General features: G+C 37.2%; 1 long non-coding RNA gene across 1 annotated transcript; it reads left to right on the top strand.

Moving 5' to 3' along the window:
* The first annotated feature begins 10172 nt into the window (after positions 1-10172).
* LOC114285079 (uncharacterized) lies at positions 10173-13898 on the top strand. Its single transcript, XR_003637148.2, has 3 exons — positions 10173-10297; positions 10463-10529; positions 13664-13898. It is a non-coding gene; the product is annotated as an uncharacterized LOC114285079 (long non-coding RNA).
* Positions 13899-18788: the final 4890 nt, after the last annotated feature.

Here is an 18788-nt window from a genome sequence, read left to right as displayed (position 1 = left end):
GACTATATGTCGGGCCCGAGCGTAGAGCCAGAGAACACAGAGCAGCAAGCAATGTGTGTGGACATGGGGCCAAGCTGGATGGATGCAATTGTTGCATTCCTGAAAGAAGGAAAGTTGCCAGAAAATCGTAAGGAAGCACACAAAGTCATATTGAAATCTGCAAGATTCTGTCTGACAGAAGATGGACATCTTTACAGAAGATCCTTCACTAGACCCCTTTTAAGGTGCGTACACCCTTTGCAGGTTGAAGATTTCCTATATGAAGTTCATGAAGGAATTTGCGGAAGCCACGCTGGGGGCAGATTATTAGCCCACAGGGCCATTACCCAGGGGTATTGGTGGCCCTACATGCAAAAGGATGCTGAAACCTACGTGAAAAAGTGTGAACAATGCCAAAGGTTTGCACCTTTAATACATCAGCCAGCTGCTGACCTGAACCCAATATCCAGCCCTTGGCCGTTTGCTCAATGGGGCATGGATCCAGTTGGAAAACTTCCCCAGGCAACTGGGTAGAGAAAATACTTGCTGGTGGCAACAGATTACTTTATAAAGTGGATAGAGGCAGAACCTCTTGCCAAAATCCGAGATGTGGACGTCAAGAATTTTATATGGAGAAACATCATCACCAGATTTGGGATTCCAAGAGCAATAGTTGCCGACAACGGAACACAGTTTGACAGCAAACTCATCAAGAACTTTTGTGCGAAATTCAAGATCAAAAATTACTTTTCAACACCAAGTTTTCCCCAAAGTAATGGGCAAGCAGAAGCATCCAACAAAGTAATTTTGGATGGAATAAAGAAGAGGCTGCAGGCAGCAAAAGGAAAGTGGGTAGACGAGTTACCCAACGTGCTTTGGGCATATCGGACTACGCCGAGAAGATCAATAGGGGAATCCCCCTTTGCCATGGCTTATGGCACAGAAGCTGTCATCCCATTGGAGATCGGCATCCCAGGGATCAGGACCCAGGGAGTAGAGAATGGCACCAACGACATACTCTTAGCCCGAGAGCTGGATTTTTTGGAAGAACGAAGAGAGAAAGCTGCAATTCAACTCGCAGTATACCAGCAACAGCTTGCCAGAGCTTACAACAAGAAGGTCAATTCAAGAGATTTTCAAGTCGGCGACCTAGCCCTGAGAAAAGTCATCGGCAACAAGAAAGATCCCAGAGAGGGCAAGCTTGGCCCAAACTGGGAAGGACCCTACAGAGTTACTTCGGTATTAGGCAATGGAGCTTATCGGCTTGAAGATAACGAGGGCAAAGCATTGCCAAGACCTTGGAACACTTGTAATTTGAAATTCTTCTATCATTAGATGTGCAGAATTTTTGGCCGATGTCATCAATAAAATCGTTTCCCTTTTTCTTTAAAACACACACGATTGATAAAGTTACATATTGGTGTTTTTTGAAACATGAATAATGAGAACCCAAGAAGAACTCAGGTTCACAGTGGGGGCAAAGAAAAGACAGAGATTATTCCTTAATTCACTTGTTGAAATTTGTAGCAATTTACAAGTTGGAATTAAGCTGATTCCTTATCTTCACTTGTTGAAATTTGTAGCGATTTACAAGTTGAAGTTAAGCTGAGATTATTCCTTAATTCACTTGTTGAAATTTGTAACAATTTACAAGTTGGAATTAAGCTGATTCCTTATCTTCACTTGTTGAAATTTGTAGCAATTTACAAGTTGAAGTTAAGCCGAGATTATTCCTTAATTCACTTGTTGAAATTTGTAGCAATTTACAAGTTGGAGTTAAGCTGATTCCTTATCTTCACTTGTTGAAATTTGTAGCAATTTACAAGTTGAAGTTAAGCCGAGGTTACTGTTTATCTTCATTTGTTGAAATTTGTAGCAATTTACAAGTTGAAGTTAAACCGAGATTATTCCTTAATTCACTTGTTGAAATTTGTAGCAATTTACAAGTTGGAATTAAGCTGATTCTTTATCTTCACTTGTTGAAATTTGTAGCAATTTACAAGTCGAAGTGAATCCGAGGTTATAGTTTGCAACTTATAGCAATCTACAGGTTGATCCAACCAAAGAAAATGCTTAACACTTGTTGAAATTTGTAGCAATTTACAAGATAATGTTAAGCCGACATGTGATCATCTGTTGAAATTTACAACAATTTACAGGTTGAGGTAAAAGCTAAGTATATTGTTTAAACACTTGTTGAAATTTGTAGCAATTTATAAGTAGGTTAGACCGAGATCACTGTTTAAATACTTGTTGAAACTTGAGAAGAAGCTTGCAAAGTTAAACATTGAATAGTATATGTTAAACACTTGTTGGAATTTATGAAGAGTTTGCAGGTCTGTATCTTGCCGAAGTAAAACGTTATTGTACCCGAGGTATGTAACCTCGAGAAGATTGCACAAAGGAGGCAAAATGGGAAGGCATGCAAAAGATTCCAAGTATAGAATCGTATAGACGCAATCAAGAGAAATTAAAGATTAAAGCGTTCAGACGAAAACAGTTACAGTTGTATACAAAGAAGGCACTACGGCCAACCAGAAATAAAGTTGTATTCAACAGAAGCAGAAGATACATCAGCTAAATAGAAGAGCTTACATTGTTTCAAAACCAGAAGTACCGAAAAGCTTATATTATCCAAAAAACAAAAAGAGCACGGAAGACATCCAAAGTTATGATTCTTCAGTTTCAGGAGCGATTTGGGTCTGGACCTCAGCAGATTCCTGGGGAACTACTTCGGCAGCCTTCTCTGCAGCCAGCTCGGCATCAATCTCTGCAAGCGTTTTGTCAAGACTTCTTTCAGCTAAGAGAAGGTCGGATGATAATTGCCCTGTAACAGCTTCCCTGAGCGCCTCCCCAACCTCATCACCCTCTTCATCCAAAGTTAAGTCCATGACTTGCTCAGTTGGAGGAGGGGACTTGGCCTCAGCAGCATCCTTGGATTTCCTCACCAAGGCCTCATCATCATTGTTATCCTCATCCTCGGCTTCAGACTCAGACTCAGATTCTTCTTCGGCCTGACTTGGAGGTGGAAGAGGAGGAAATGGGAGAAGAATAGCATCGGCATTGTGGAAAGGCGAGTCAACAGGGAGATCAAGTTTTTTTATCAGGGACATCCAACTAAGGGAAAATCCCCTGTTGCATGCTTGCCTGACTTGAAGCTTGTAATCCTCAGTGACGTCGGCCATGCCCTAAGCATATGCCTTCTCATCAGCCTCTTTGATTTCAGCTTCCTTTGTGGCCAAGGCTTCCTGAAGTTCCTTCTCGGCCTGGGCCGCTCTCGCCTCGGCCTCTTTCTTTTGGGATTCAGCAACTGTCTTGATGGCCTCAGCAGATTCGGCCTTTTCCTCGGCTAAGGTTTGGGCTTTGGTGGCAGCCTCAGCCTGGTCCTCCAGCTTTTTCATTTTTGAAAGAAGAGTTTTGTTCTCCTTTTTGAGGGCAGAAACCTCCCTCCTCAAGTCGACCAGCTTCTCTCGATTCTAGAAAGATTGCATTGAAAATGAGTGGGCATGCTGGATGGCCTAAAAAAAAAAAAAAATAGAAGTGTTAGAAAATATTTTTAAGTACAAAATAGAATGGAAGAAAAAGTACCGAGCAGGAACACTTACTTGAATAGAGTGTTGGAGCATTAGGGCATAGTTCTCATATTCATTATACCCAGCATTCTACTCCAAATCACCAGGAAGGAGCAGCGTCGTAGTAAGGGCAACGCCGACATTTATGTCATCGGCGCTTTCATTGGTCATTATGGGCCTATCTTCTAGAGTAATCTGGGGAGCCCAAGGAACATCAGATTTTTTGGACCCCGAGGTCGTCGCAGACGATGACCTCGGCTTCTTGGGTTGAGTAGATTGTGATGGCTGGGATTCTACACACCTCTTCCCAACGGAAGGTTGAGACTTGCTGCTTTTAGCCAGCTTGGAGATGGGTAGAGCATCCTCAGCCTCAACCTCGGTAGCCTTGGCCTTAGGCTGGGCCTTCTTAGTTCTTTTTGGCTTCGGAGGGGGCAAAGGTTGGGTCGGAACAGCATCGACGTCGGTTGGAAGGTCGGCTAGGAGATCTTGGGCAACAGGCTTCAGGCGACCCATCTCAGCAGTTTTTACGAGTCTTCGTCGACGTTTTCTTTCTGGAATTGGGATTAGGTATGGGCCAGAAGTTGATGGTTGGTCGGCTGGATCAGAGGTTGACCCTTGGTCAGCCCGAGATGTTGATGCTGTTTGTAGAGTGGTAGCAGAGGGAGGAGATAGGCTCTTCTTCTTTCTCTTTGGGACGTCGGGCAGTGTGGATTTGTATGTGGGAATAAAATTCAGTAACAGGGGAGCCTTGTGCTTGTGGATTGGAAGATTTAGAAGCTTCTTTAAATCTTTTCCAGGGAAGAAGGATTGGCGAAAATTGTTTGGTGGCTGATGAAGATCTGCAGGACAAACAAACAAGACATTAGAAACAGAAAGTTTTGAAAACTTGGAAAAGAAATAACTAAGTATTGGCGCTGGGCTCTTACCCTTGCCCTCTTTAACTGTTCGAGGAAGAGGGTAGAGGTGAACATCTTCGTCTGGACCAAATTCCCAATTTCCCGATGCAATGACAAAGTCATCCCCGGCTCCCTTGTTGGAGTCCGGGAGGTCGGCTACAATTTTGAATTCAGTAGACCTCGGCTTTAGGTAGTAGACGTAACCTTTTTCCTTCAGGTTAAGGGGGCACATGGTATAACAATATTGTACATCGGCAAGAGTGATCCTAACATTCTCCTGCCTAGCTAGGGCTATGATACCATTGATCACTCGATAAGAGTTTATGGCAAGTTGCATAGGGTTCAACTTGTAAAAATGAAGAATTTCGCGAAAAAGAATGTTAAGTGGGAGCCGGAGTCCGCACTCAGTAAAGCTACTATAGGAAAGGGCATTGAATCATCTGTGGGCATGATAGAGTCACTATCTTCAGCTAGCCTCAGATGGACATCGGCAGGAATAGAAAACTCCCGCCTAAAGTACTCGAGTTTGGTTGGGGTATCTACCCTATGTCTCCACATACCCATAACGTCGGCCTAAAAACAGAGGGCTAGGTTTCAGAAAGAAAGGTGTTCTTAAAGGGTTATCCGGACCTCGGCAAAACCCTAGGTATATGCTGGTAAGGATTATTTCAGTTTTCCCTAAATTAAAGTTTCTACAAACAAATCCCAAGCCTAAGAACTATGAAGATGAAGATCAAAGGCACAGATCTGGAAAGGAAAACAGAAAACAAGAAACAAAGAATGACGTTTTAGAAACGAAGAACAGAGGTATGGTTCTCAAAAGCGAAAGAAATACAGAAGTAAAAGGTCAAGAACAGTGGCAAGAAAAGTATTAAAACAGTACAATTGTTCAAGAAATGAGTAAAATCATGGAAAAGACGCATCCAGATGAATAGTTCAGCAAATCAAAGGTTTGAACAGCGCAATAATGGCAGTAAGTAAACAAAAGCACATAAAAGAAATTGGGAATAAGAGGAACAGAGGCTTACCAGAACAAATGAAGCCGGAATGAAAGTCGCCGAGGTAAGGCAACGGTTGCAAACAAGACGGAGCAACGAAAGCTTCGCTGGAATGGAAGAATGAAGGCAGTTGCAGAGCTTGGAGCTAGAGCAATGGCGGGTTTGAAAAAGTTTAGAGAGAGAGAGAGCTAGAAAATCGAATGCAAAAGTAAAGAAATGAAGATGGAGAGAAAAGTTTTGTAAAAAACTTGAAACGGCAGCAAAAAGCAGGGCATTTATTACGTCTGGAGCAACGCACACGTCAGACAGCGCAGATGGGTGAAATACAGTTTTCAGGCGCATCATAGACACGGGCCAATGAGGATAAAGCACGTAAGGGGAACGGTTGAGAAAAGGTGCATGACAGCTCATGCGCGTGGAGGAGTTCGTTTGAGTTCTTGTTCTTTGATGAAGGCATGTCGGCCTAAAATGAATGATCTCGGCCGAAGAGTTCACACGCCGAGGTACTGAAAGAAAATACAAATATAGGTTCCATCACCTCAGAATGCCGAGGTAATAGAACCTAGGGGGCAGTTGTGGGGATGTATTTTTTGAATACCAACACGTGGCATGGTGATGCCGATGTGTCAGCCGAGATGCCACGTGTCCTGGAAGTTATGTCGAGGTTACCTAGGCAAGACCGAGGTGATCTCCGAAGATATCGGAATCCGAGATAAGCAGATAAATGGATAAGGGGCAAGAGTCCTAGAGAGAAGAGAAGACTTTGCTAAGATAAGGATAAAGCTCTTAGGGAGTTTATCTTTATCTCTTGAGGAATCCAAAGTAAGCACTGAATTGGAGTCCATAGAAGTCAGGCTTCTAGTAGGACTTGGATTGAGTAAACTATAAAAGAGAGGCACCCCCGTGGGTCTAAGGTACGCAGTTTTATACTCAAGCTTGTGAGTTTAGCACTTGATTATCTTTGAGAGATATACTGGCTTGATCGTCGGAGTGCCCCCGGGTGGAGGAGCCACCGCCGGAGCCTTTTCTTTCTGTTGCAGGTTCCTCGAAGCCATCTATTCTGCCGGTGCTCTCCAGCTGATTACTAAGCGGGCAGTGTGGTCAGAAAATTACCCACACACAGACTAAGGGTAAGATAGTGGGTAAGATGTTTTTTTTACTATGTGCAAGCTGGGTTTGAGTCATACTTGGTGCATGATATAACTTTTCCATCCCTTATACTCTATTTACAGATTGAAATATATATATATATATATATATGAAAAATGTCTCGTAACTCATATTTTGTGGCTCAAAAGTGGCTCAAATGGCCAAAACGACGTCGTTTTGGCCATTTTTATATTGTTCTGTACTCAAAACGACATCGTTTTGGCCATTTGAGCCACTTTTGAGCTCAAATATATAGCTGGAGCAATGCACTTGATTGAACTAATAGTGTACATATTACCTCAGCTTTAAATAAATATATCAACGTGGTTATATATCGATTAATTCGGAAAAATTAATGAAACATCTATCTCTAACTTTGGTAGTAGGAGAGGTCTAATATATTTTTTCTTATTAGTTAAGGTTCCTCAATAATATTATTTAAGAAATTTCAACTCGTCACAAAATTTCTTTGTGATGAGCTAAAATTTCTCTATTAAATTTATTTTTGTAAATAAAGAAATTTCTCAGTGAATAATTGAAAATTTCTCTTTTTGTGAAAATGTTAAAAATCCCAATTGCTATAAAAATATTTCATATCATTTATCTAATAAAATTCTAAGATCCAAGATCTTAAACTAAAAGTCCCTTAATTAATATATCTATAAATATCAATATAATTTTAATACCATAAATATTTAAAACTATGCAAATGTTACTCAAAATGTTTATTTGAAAATGTAGATAAGGGTATGCATGCACTAAAAGCACTTGGTTGTTAAAAACCTTAATACTGTTTATTAATTTCCAATGTGTTTGAGATGCTGTCAATTATCACAGTGCAACCACTAACCAGCCTATGTTGCTAACTAGCCTATGTTTGAATCAACCAATGAGTTTGATTCAAAAAACTAACTAGCCTATGTTGCTTTAGAGTATCTTCAACGGTGAACTTCCTTTTTCATCAAATCTGAGAAAAAAAATGATGATTTTCTCAATTTGATATGAGGCGCTCCAACGATGAGCATCAAAGCAGAATTGAGGGAAGTTGTCGACCGGTAAGAGCAATTTTTTTTTTTTTACCTGTTTGAACCTTTTTTGACTGGTTTGAACCTACCTATTTGAAAGGAAACCGGTCGACCGGTTGGTCAAACGGCTGGGCAACCGATTGGTTGACCGATTCAGCTCTTTCAACGGTCAGGAACAGTAATTTGGTAAAATTAGTACTTTATTCTCAGTTTGATGATTTTTTTATTGAATTCTCATTTTGATATTAATTTGGTGAAACGGTTGGAGCATTAAAAAGTATTTTTTTCACCAAAATTTGAATCTGATGCCAAATTTAATTTACCGTTGGAGATGGTCTACTTTTGTTTCCATCTTTTCTCCGAAAGGACAGTCAGCAGTAGGGAATCCTAAGATGGACAAACCCCAATTACAAATCAGTAATGGAAAAAAGATTTGTTGTGCTACACTAGTGTAGCTTTAAAAATAAAAACTAAAAGATAAAAAGGAGTCTTTTTCATCTTCTGATTACATGCCTGGTGATTTTATAAATTTTTTCCTCTATTTTTAACCATTCATCCAGTGATTTTTTAAACTCATTTGTTGTTAATATATTATTTTATGTCTAATTTTAGACATAAATTAGTTTTAAAAATACATTTAGAAAATTTTTGAAAGACCAAAATGGAAAAAAAAAATTAAGGATGAAATTAAAAAATGATCAAACATAAGAAAAAGAAAAAAAACAAAGTGTAATTTACCTAAAATATTACATCAATGATACCCAACTATAATATTCAAATATGAACATAATTGGAAAACGCATGATCAGTCACAAATCTGACCCAATTAATCTACTTTTGTGTTACTTAAGCATCAAACATGATTGACATATAACCCTGTGGAACATTGCCGAAAATGGGCCCCTCTCTCTCTCTCTCCCTTATACTACAGATTCAGTTTTGAGTAATGTTAGGATTAAGAATTCAGATAGGAAAATATGTTAATTTCCCTTTTCACTTCTATAGTTTAATTTAAATTTTATTTTATTTTTTATAATTTTAAATTAATCTAATTTATTCCTTTCACTTTAAGTGTAGTTTTAGGAATTGTTTGGGTTGATCTAAATAAGTGTATTTTTTGACTTTTTTATGAAATATGAGTTGGGTTTGAAGTGATGTGATAGAGAGGTGATGTGACTTAAATAGAATAGTGACTTTTTGACTTTTTTAAGTTATGATAAATATAGCCTTCATTTGATTCTTCTATCCAAATTGAAAGTTAAAATTGATAATTTTAGGACATTTTTTAATTTTCTAAGGTACACAAGACGACAAAATTAATAAAAATTTAGAAAAAATGACTAAATTAAAATTAGGCTTAAAGTGTATAGACTAAATTGTTCAAAATGAAATAATAGGGATTAAAGTGAAAATTTGAGTTCGTTAGGGATAAATTTTTTAGCCCAATTTTTTAGCTATTTTAGCTTGGCTTAAAAATTTATGTTTAGGATAAATTTTTAGCTTTTTTTTATTTGGATGTGAAGATTGTGAGAGAAAAGTAAAATAATTATGATTTGAATGTGATATTTTATCTTATTTTACTTTTTTAACCAATTTTGTCTTTTTATAGGTTAAATTAGCCTGTACCCCAAACAACTCCTGTAACTCTTACCATATAAAAATTGAATTTAAGCCATACATCATTTTTCTGATTTTTTTTCTATATTTGAATTATGAATTCTTAGCATTCTTGTTCAATTTTGCACTATGGGGATGATTGTTCCCACTAGGGTTGTGCACAAAACCGTCAAAATCGCACCGAATTGCATCGAACCGAGCCAAACTGCATCTTTCTTTGGTTCATTTGTGCATACAAGATTCAGTGGATGGTCTTCTCAATTGGTGGATGGATGGAAAATTCAAGAACCTTGAAAGGAAAATTTGGAGAGCTATCCCCCTCATTGTTCTTTAGTTTCTTTGGAAGCATAGGAATGAATGTATATTCACTGAGGCCCAACCCAATTTCTCTGGGCTAAGTGAACCCATCAAAATCAGAGCAGCATTTTGGCTCAAAGCATCAATAAAGGATTTTTACTACTCAATTGATGATCTAGTTTGCAAGTGGAGATAAATCAGGAGCTGTTTTTGAATCTGCAATTGGACTTTGTTTCTTTGTTTTTGTTTCCCTTTCTTCTTCTCTTTTCTTTAGTTGGTTCCTTATCAACAATGGGGTGTGCTTGCATTTGTTTGAGCTTCTTTGTCTGGTGCCAATTTTATTGGGCTTAGTTTGAGAGTTCTTTTGTTCTATGCTCTCCCATCCCCTCCTCTTTATTGATTATATCTCTATTGCTTTTTGTTATAATCAATAAAGTTTTTTTTTGCCAATCAAAAAAAAGGATTGGCGGGTTGGGTGTCCAGAACATGTAAGTTGGTGCGGGTGGCGGTTGGAGGAATGCAACCTGCCCAATCTAACCAACCCGACCTGCCTACTTTTCTTTTAATAAAAAAATTGTATTATATATGCGTATACACACAAAATAGCACAGGCTCCAACATTTACTTACACCCCTCATCTCGTCTAGCCTCTATTGCTGTTCACCTGGCTTCTCACATATCCGTGGTTGTACTCTTGCTAGTTGTCGTCATTGGCCTTCCTGGCGCTGCTTTTCTGCTCGCCACTGCTGTTTTTTCCGGATTTGGTACATGGCTCTCTCTATGCTCTCTCTCTCTAGTTTATGTTTTCTCTTTTCTCTTTGTCTCTCTGGTTTATGTTTTGCCTTTGCTCTTTCTTTGGTTTATGTTTTCCCTTTGCTCTCTCTCTCTCTCCAACGATTGAAGCTCTATCTTCTATATCTCATGCTCAGTCTGGCAGCGGCGACTTCAACTTCTCAATTCTCACTCTTAGTCCGACGGTGAAGCTCCAGATTTCAGGTAACTACTCTGTTTTAGGGGTGGGCAACAGTTTATCCGAACCGCTCAAACTGCCCAACTCGCCCAACTCGCATATAAATGGGCGGTTTCACAAACACAATGCGGGCGGATGCGGTTTGAAATATGACACATTTGCGGGTTGCGGGCAGGTCGCGGTTTAAACCCACAACCCGCAAAAACCGCCCGCACTTTAATTATTATTATTATTATTATTTTTTATATACCAACTTTGTAACTTTTACAGGAACACCATTATATTCTCTATGACACTAGGATTCTTATTTTTAAGTATTTCTCAACTTTCTTAATGCCATAGAATTATCAAGTCCTAAACTTGGTTTCTTATATGATTTTCATTGATGATTCATCCACTTTTTCCTAATAAAATTTTCCTTCTGGTGATCGATGGAACTTCTAGTTTGATTATTGATTACTGAACTAGCAATTCTAATTGAGTACAACCTTTAATGCATTGATATACATTTTTTTCATGGAAAAAATGCTAGTGTAGGGCCTCTTTGTTTTGGGTCCTTTTATTTAATGCATTGATATTCGATTTTTATTTGTAAACTCATTAGAAAATTGTTATCACAAATATATAAAATGAATCTGATACCTAAATTCTATGGGGGAAAAAAACTCAAAAATTAATTTTTAAAGAAAAAAGTATAAATCGCAAACCGCCCGCAACCGCCCGCACATTTACAAACCCTATCTGCACAAACTGCAAACCGCACTGTGGGCGGTTGTGGGTTGACTTTTTCTCAAACCGCATAGATGCGGGCGGGTCAAAACCGAACCGCAAACCGCACAAAACCGATCCACGAACACCCCTACGCTCTTTTACAGTCTACTGTTCATATGGGTCTTGCTCTATTTACTACTTTTTCCCCCCTGCTTTGACAGTTTTTTATCTATTTGTGTGATCTTGATTCTTGAGACAACATATTAACATAATATTTTAATGCTATTAAATTACTAAAAAAATATCGCTGATGGTCAAAAGAATAGATTTTTTTCATTTATGTTGCCTTCACTGTTCCATGAAACCTTCTGATTAAAGAATAAGTTCGTAGTGTTGTTGAATTGTAAAATAATAAAAATACAAAACAAAATTATGTTTAGAGAGAAATAGAATTGTAAAATACTACTTATTTTATGTTGATAAGAATTGTATTTAGATATTAGATTTGTGGAAAAAGAAAAGGAAATGTATAAAAGCAGTAATTTTTTTTTTTTTTTTTTTCTAAACAAGGATAAAAGCAGTATGAGTAAGGGTTTTTCCTTACTAGATTTGTTGAATATAAAATTTGTTTGAAGATATATGTAGTGATATATATAGAACATCGGAGAAACAATCCATTTAACTTATTCCATTTTGACTATTTTACTTACATTAGATTTTTTTTACTCTTTGATTCAAGTTTTATAATTTGAATTATGTTTTGTTTTTTATAAACCACCAATCCACTCGAACCGCCAAGTTGAAACTGCCTTTATTTGCCAACTGAACCACCAGTTTTTGATAAGAAAAATGACAATTTCTAATAACAATTTTGTTAATTCGCCACCCGCCATGTGGTTTCTATTTTATCCATAAACCGCACCGAACCACACCACGCGCACCCTTAGTTCCCACAATCAGATATAGTAGTCAAGGACAAAACTAGATTGAATTATGAATTCTTAGCATTGCTATTCAATTTTGGACTATGTGGACGATTGTTCCCACAATCAGTCATAGTAGTCAAGGACAAAACTAGAATTCTCAAACAAAAAAAAAAAGAAAAAAAAAAAGAAAGGACGAAAAAGAGACAAGCATATAATTGATGAGTTAAATCAGTTTAATGTCATGTATTGAACCACATTGGATTTTAATATGATATTTGATTCAATTTAGTAAAATTAAGATTTGATTAAATTAAGCCCCAATTGGAATAGTCTAGAACATTGAGGGTGTATATGTATGTGATGTGCTAGAGCTCAAAGATTGTGTGCACATGTGTATTGTGATGAGCCATGAGGGGAGTGTATGTATTATTTGGTTGAGGACTTCATTAAGTCGGGGGGGGGGGGGGATTCATTTCATATGTTTTTGCTCAGGAAAGTTTGAGAGAGAGAGAGAGAGAGAGAGAGAGAGAAAAAAAACTCAACTTTAGAAAGAGAAACTCAAATTGGTGCTGGAAATTTAAGTGAAGCTCAAGGTTTTTGAGGAAGAACAAAAAGAATTAGAATGAATTCAACTAAACTTTCTGAAATTAAAGCTTAAGGTTGATCCGCCGAGGAGTATCGTCTGATCAAACACTGTGAGTAATGTTTTTGTAAAGATGTTTTCATATAAATGATTTCGAAAATGGCTATGCTATACAATGATATATGAAATATATGTTTTGTTTACGAAATGTTCGATATGATAAGTATTTTCTGAAATGATAAGATATGCTACAAACATCAGTCATATTTATGATATGATAATTTTTCCAAACTAGTATTTCCTAAAATGATTAGATATGCTCTGAAACTCCGATTGTTTATAATATGACAAGTTTTCTAGAAAAGATGTTTTGCTAAGAATGAATGAAATTCCTTTTTGATTAACTAATGTGACATCCGAAAATATATGTTTTGATAACACTTCCGTTCTGTCTTCGACTCATCAAAGGCATTCTACATATGTTATTGATTCATTATAAAAGTTCTATATGATGTCAATCTTTGATGATCATTTTATATGGCTTTGATCATGTATGATTATTCTGTATGATTCCGTACCTTCATGGACGTTCTATATGATATCAACCCATTATAGACGTTCTGTATGATTTCGTCCAAATGTGGACGTTCGGTGTGAGCTCAACCAATGTAGATGTTCTATATGCTTTCGTTCCATTGTGGACATTTTGTATGATTTCGATCCATTGAGATCATTCTATCAAGTTCTAAGAATGCTATCGAATGTACTATGTAATGTGTTTAACTAAGAAAGATTCGATGAACTTTATGTATTGTCTATGTATATCTGAAAAATGCTTTGATCATGTTGTTTTTATAAATCTGGAACTCATTCATTAACCCTTTACATTGATGTTACTCATTGGGCTTCTAGTTCACTACATTCTCCTATATATATGTAGGTGAGCATCAGGATGATCAGCTATAGTGTTTGCTTTGGAGTCCGCTGATTTGTCAAGCCAACCGAAGAAGTGCCTCCGTGTTGAGGCTTTAGCTTTTGTTTTGATCAAGTTTAAAGCTTTATCAAGCCATATATGTATGATCTTAGGATGTATGAGATAAATGTTTATATATTTTTTATATGTATGTGATGAAATGTTTTATTTATTTTTGTTCATGTCATTTATGCACTGCTCAATGGACAATATTATTTATGTTATTACTTCTGTTTCATGCCCCGATATTAAATAAATATCTTTTGTTTTGGTTAAGAGGCCGTAGGTAATATATGATTACTCCACTCTAACCTCTAGGGGCGGGTTGAGGTTGTGACCCGAATTATCCTCCGAAGATGTCAATTCTCCCTCACAAACAGTCAAAGAATTTGAGTTAGAATGGCATTGATCAAGTACCCTCCTAACAAGACTCTTGAGAAATTCATAAGCACAAATCTCATCATAAAAGTTTAACACATACCCAGTCACTTCCCATGAGTCCAAGGTATTCAAATCTAGTTAGCTCTGATACCAAGTTGTAACACCCCAATATTTCTATACCATGATATAGATTACCAATCTGTTACTATTACTCGATTCCATAACATTAATGTGAACAAGAAATAAAAGACAACAATCTTATAGGCCACAACTCCTCTAATTTTCATAAATTCTTCTTCAAGTTCCTTACATTAATTTACAATAAACGAAATTATAAAATATACATCAAATTGCCATAAGGGCTTACATCTTGCAAAGCTAAGGGCCTTGATCGCAACAATATATAATCTTATCTCGGCAAGTAAGCTCGATAGTTGTAAACAAAGTAACATCAAAATGAGCTTCAATGCTCCATCTAGAACTCCATATGCTTCTCAACGCATTAAAGGCACATCTTCATCGCCTAGAATTTTGGATATCTAGCCCATAAAAAAAGAGTGAGCAATTACGCTTAGTAAGAAATAAACTTAACACAATATACAAATGTTCAGTATGATTATGTTTGTACAATGCCATGTTATGCATAAGACTCTTGGCTACGTTTGAAAATCAATACTTAATGTATAACTTAAAACCCATGTTTAACCCAAACTCTTGAACCTTTATCATACCTAGGAAATTCTCATTTACATTTTTAATAAGACTTCCAATACATAACTCAAAACAATCCCACATTTACCAACCACCGAGTATGGAAGGGCAATTGCACACCTATCACATTTCCAAAAACCATTTCCACATTTACCGCATCATGCACAGAAGGGTAATTGGACACCCATTACAATTTGAAAATATCTTCACATTTACTGGCCACCAAGCACGAAGAGACAATTGGACACCCAACAACCTATTCAACGGTATTCCCCACATTTACTGACGTTAAGCACAGAAGGTTAATTGGGCACCTTAACAATATACCAATAGCAATCCCACATTTTCCAGCCTCCAAGCACAGAAGGACAATTGGGCACCTCAGCACACCCATCGCAGTTCCAAAACACACACACACACACCTTTAAATCACCCGACACTTTGTCCAAAACCATGAAATTGCAACAAGTAAAAACTAATGAAATATTCTATTTTCCACGACTCCAAGTCTTTTTATTACCAAAAATAATTATGTGCAATATATTAACTTTACACCCTTCCAACGTTCCCAAGTTTCCACGTGTTTAACTTTCATGAATCTCCAATAATATCAACAAAAATAAAAAATTCATCTCACTCACATATATTCAAGGAAAATCAATTGAAATTTCAACATAAAATACCAATTAGTTCAAACCCTCTTTTAAATTAAAAATTTCAAATCTAAAGTTTCAAGAAAATTGGAGGTTTTCCTCATTTCTTCCTCAAATCCTCAAATCATCAAATATTATTCATCAATATGTCTAAACATTCAAAACATTTCAAAAATTTGAGTAAAACCCCTATCTTTGTACATTAACATCTTTTAAATCAAAGTTTTCTAGCTCATATCAACCCATAACTCCAAAATGTTACAAAATCACGCCAAACCATAAATATATAGGGTTAAGAGAATCCTCTGCCCCAAAGATAAGAGCTAACAAAAAAGAACTAAGCAAGAACTTTGATGAAATCGCAATCCAATTAGTCAACAGGTTGATCTTCACTATCTTTTCGCTTTTCTTACACGATCTAAGGCGGATCTTTAGTGGAAATAGGTGAAATCAAAAGTTTAGAGCTAGGGTTTTTTTGAACAAGAGAAGAGAGAGAGAGAGAGGGAGAAAAGAAAAAGTGAGAAATAAAGGAGCAAAAAGTGATTTTAAGTTGGTTGAATACGTGTAGACCGCTCAAGCAGTGAACTCAAACTCTCAGCATTTCAGTCTGCAGAGCAAACTACTGGATGCACCCCCTCACTTCTCGAGTAGTAAATCAACCACTCAAGCGATCTCCTAGGACATAACTAGACACATATGCTCAGCTCGTAAGGCACTCCTAACATATCAACCTTATTATGTTTATAGTGTAAATAAGAAAATACCCCACATTTGGATTCAAAAGAAAAGTATAAAAAAAAAAATCAAAATCCAATTAAATCAAAAACTGGTTCCCCCAGGTTTAATACAAAAATAATTTTCTGACTGAAATTTCTAAGTTTGGTGTTGAATTAAAGTGGTTAACATCTCGTAAAAAATTCCCATAAAATCAAATTAGAGTATTTAATATATATATATATATATATATAAGGAACAATTACTGCCAAAAATTATCTTTTAAATCGTAAGTTTTGAAAAATCTAATTTTTACACTTAGAAAATTTTCGGGCTAGGTCCAATCTCTGACAAAAAACATTTTCAGTACAGCCATCTTTATATGAACAAGAATAAGGATTGAATCTCGATCCGAGTTGTTACAAGGAGGAAGAAAATAAAATAAAAATGAAATTATGTATATCATTGCTCTTCTAAATTGGATCCAGATCAAATATGAACTATTCTTAATCAAATGTTGATCAAATATGAACTATTGACAAGTCTAAATTATAGCATCAACCGAAGTAATATCACACAAAATATAATTTTTATATAAAATGATATAGTTATTGTTAAAGTTGTTAGGATCTTCTACCTGATAAGGTTCAGGTTTTCTTGTTTTTAGGATTGTAGTGCTTTGAAGTCCTGCATAATAATCCCTAGTCTTAAGGGGCAAGTTATTTTCTGTTTAGATTTAGTCATGCACCACGATTCTAGGGCTGTAAAGTCATAGGTTGTTATTTCCCTTCCTGCTTTGATGTAAGGCTATTTAATAGCCATGTTGGTTCTTTAATTCTATAAGAAGTTCTCTCTGCATCTGAGAGTAATTGTGCGTTTGTTTCTGCAAAGTTCTTTGTCATTGTGCTTGGTTTTAACATGTGGTATCAGAGCTCTATCACGGGGCCTGACCAACAGCTTGTACCACAGCCATCACCGTGAAAGAACAACATGACAAGTAAAAGCAACTTTGTGTAGCCTACTATCCCACGATTCGATGGGCACTGTGATCACTGGAGTATGCGTATGGAGAATTTTCTGTGTTCAAAGGAGTATTGGAGTTTGGTGGAAACTGGGATCTCTGCAGCAGTGGAAATGAACGAATCTCACTAAGGGATAGAAGAAGGTGATTGAGGATCAAAAGTTGAAGGACCTGGAGACTAAAAACTATCTGTTCCAGGCCATTGATCGATCCATTTTGGAGACAATATTGAAAAAAGACACAGCAAAGGACATCTGGGACTCTTTGAAGTAGAAGTACCAAGGGACAGCACGAGTTAAACGTGCTCAACTCCAAGCTCTTCGCAAAGAGTTTGAAGTGTAGCACATGAAAGCTGGGGAATCGGTGAACGACTATTTTGGAAGAACCCTCATCACAGCCAATAAGATGAGAATTCATGGCGAAAGGATGGAGGATGTGGTGATCATCGAGAAGATCTTGAGATCCACGACTCCAAAGTACGACTATGTTGTATGCTCGATCAAGGAATCAAATGATTTGGATACTTTATCCATAGATGAGCTTCAAAACTGTCTTTTGGTGCGTGAACAACGGATCAGCCATCACACTGTGGATGAACAAGCCCTTCTGATCACTCACGGACTTCAACTAAGAGGAAGAGGTGGTGGTAGAGGTTCTTACCGAGGAAGAGGAAGAGGTAGGGGCAGGTTTGATAAATCTACCCTAGAGTGTTATCACTGTCATGAGTTGGGTCATTTTCAATGGGAATGCCCCCAAAGAGCAAGAGATACAGAGGTCAACTTTGTCGAGACCAGTGAAGAGATGCTTTTAATGGCGTATGTGGATGGCAACGAGGCTGGAAGAGATCACTTATGGTTTCTTGACTCTAGGTGTAGCAATCACATGTGTGGGAAAAGAGAGTTATTCTCACAATTTGATAACAATTTCAGAGAAAAAGTGAAGCTGGGCAATGATATGAGTCTCACTGTGCAAGGGAAGGGCAACATTCGAATGGAGATAAATGGGATCGTGCAGGTGATTACTGAAGTTTTCTTTGTGCCGGAGTTGAAGAACAATTTACTAAGCATTGGTCAATTGCAAGAGAAAGGTCTTGCAGTGCTCATGCAACATAGAAAGTGTGAGATTTATCATCTTGAAAAAGGTTTAATCGTGGACACCGAGATGGCATGCAACAAAATGTTTGATGTGCTTGGTCACTGTCCTCCAAAAGAGGAAAAATGCTTCTCCTCTATAACCACAGATCAAACTCAACTCTTGCATTGCAGTTATGGTCATCTTAGTTGGAATGGTCTCTAGGTGATCCAACAAAAGAATATGGTAGATGGTTTGCCTCAGTTGAAGGTTCCTTTGAAGATCTATGAAGACTGCTTGATAGGAAAACAACATCACAATCCTTTTCCAAAGGAAAGCACATGGAAGGCATCTGGAATTCTTCAGTTAATGCATGCGGAGATATATGGGCCAATAAAACCAATCTCAAACAGCAAAAAAATGTATCTCATTACTTTTATGGATGACTTTAGCAAAAAAACTTGGGTTTATTTCTTAGTTGAAAAGTCAGAAACATTTGCTACCTTTAAATCCTACAAAGCTAGAGTTGAAAAAGAAACCG

The sequence above is a fragment of the Camellia sinensis genome, unplaced genomic scaffold (assembly GCF_055761805.1).
Source record: "Camellia sinensis isolate YWXY unplaced genomic scaffold, ASM5576180v1 Unanchor3, whole genome shotgun sequence".
NCBI lineage: Eukaryota > Viridiplantae > Streptophyta > Magnoliopsida > Ericales > Theaceae > Camellia > Camellia sinensis.
This window is presented reverse-complemented; position numbering and strand designations above follow the sequence as displayed.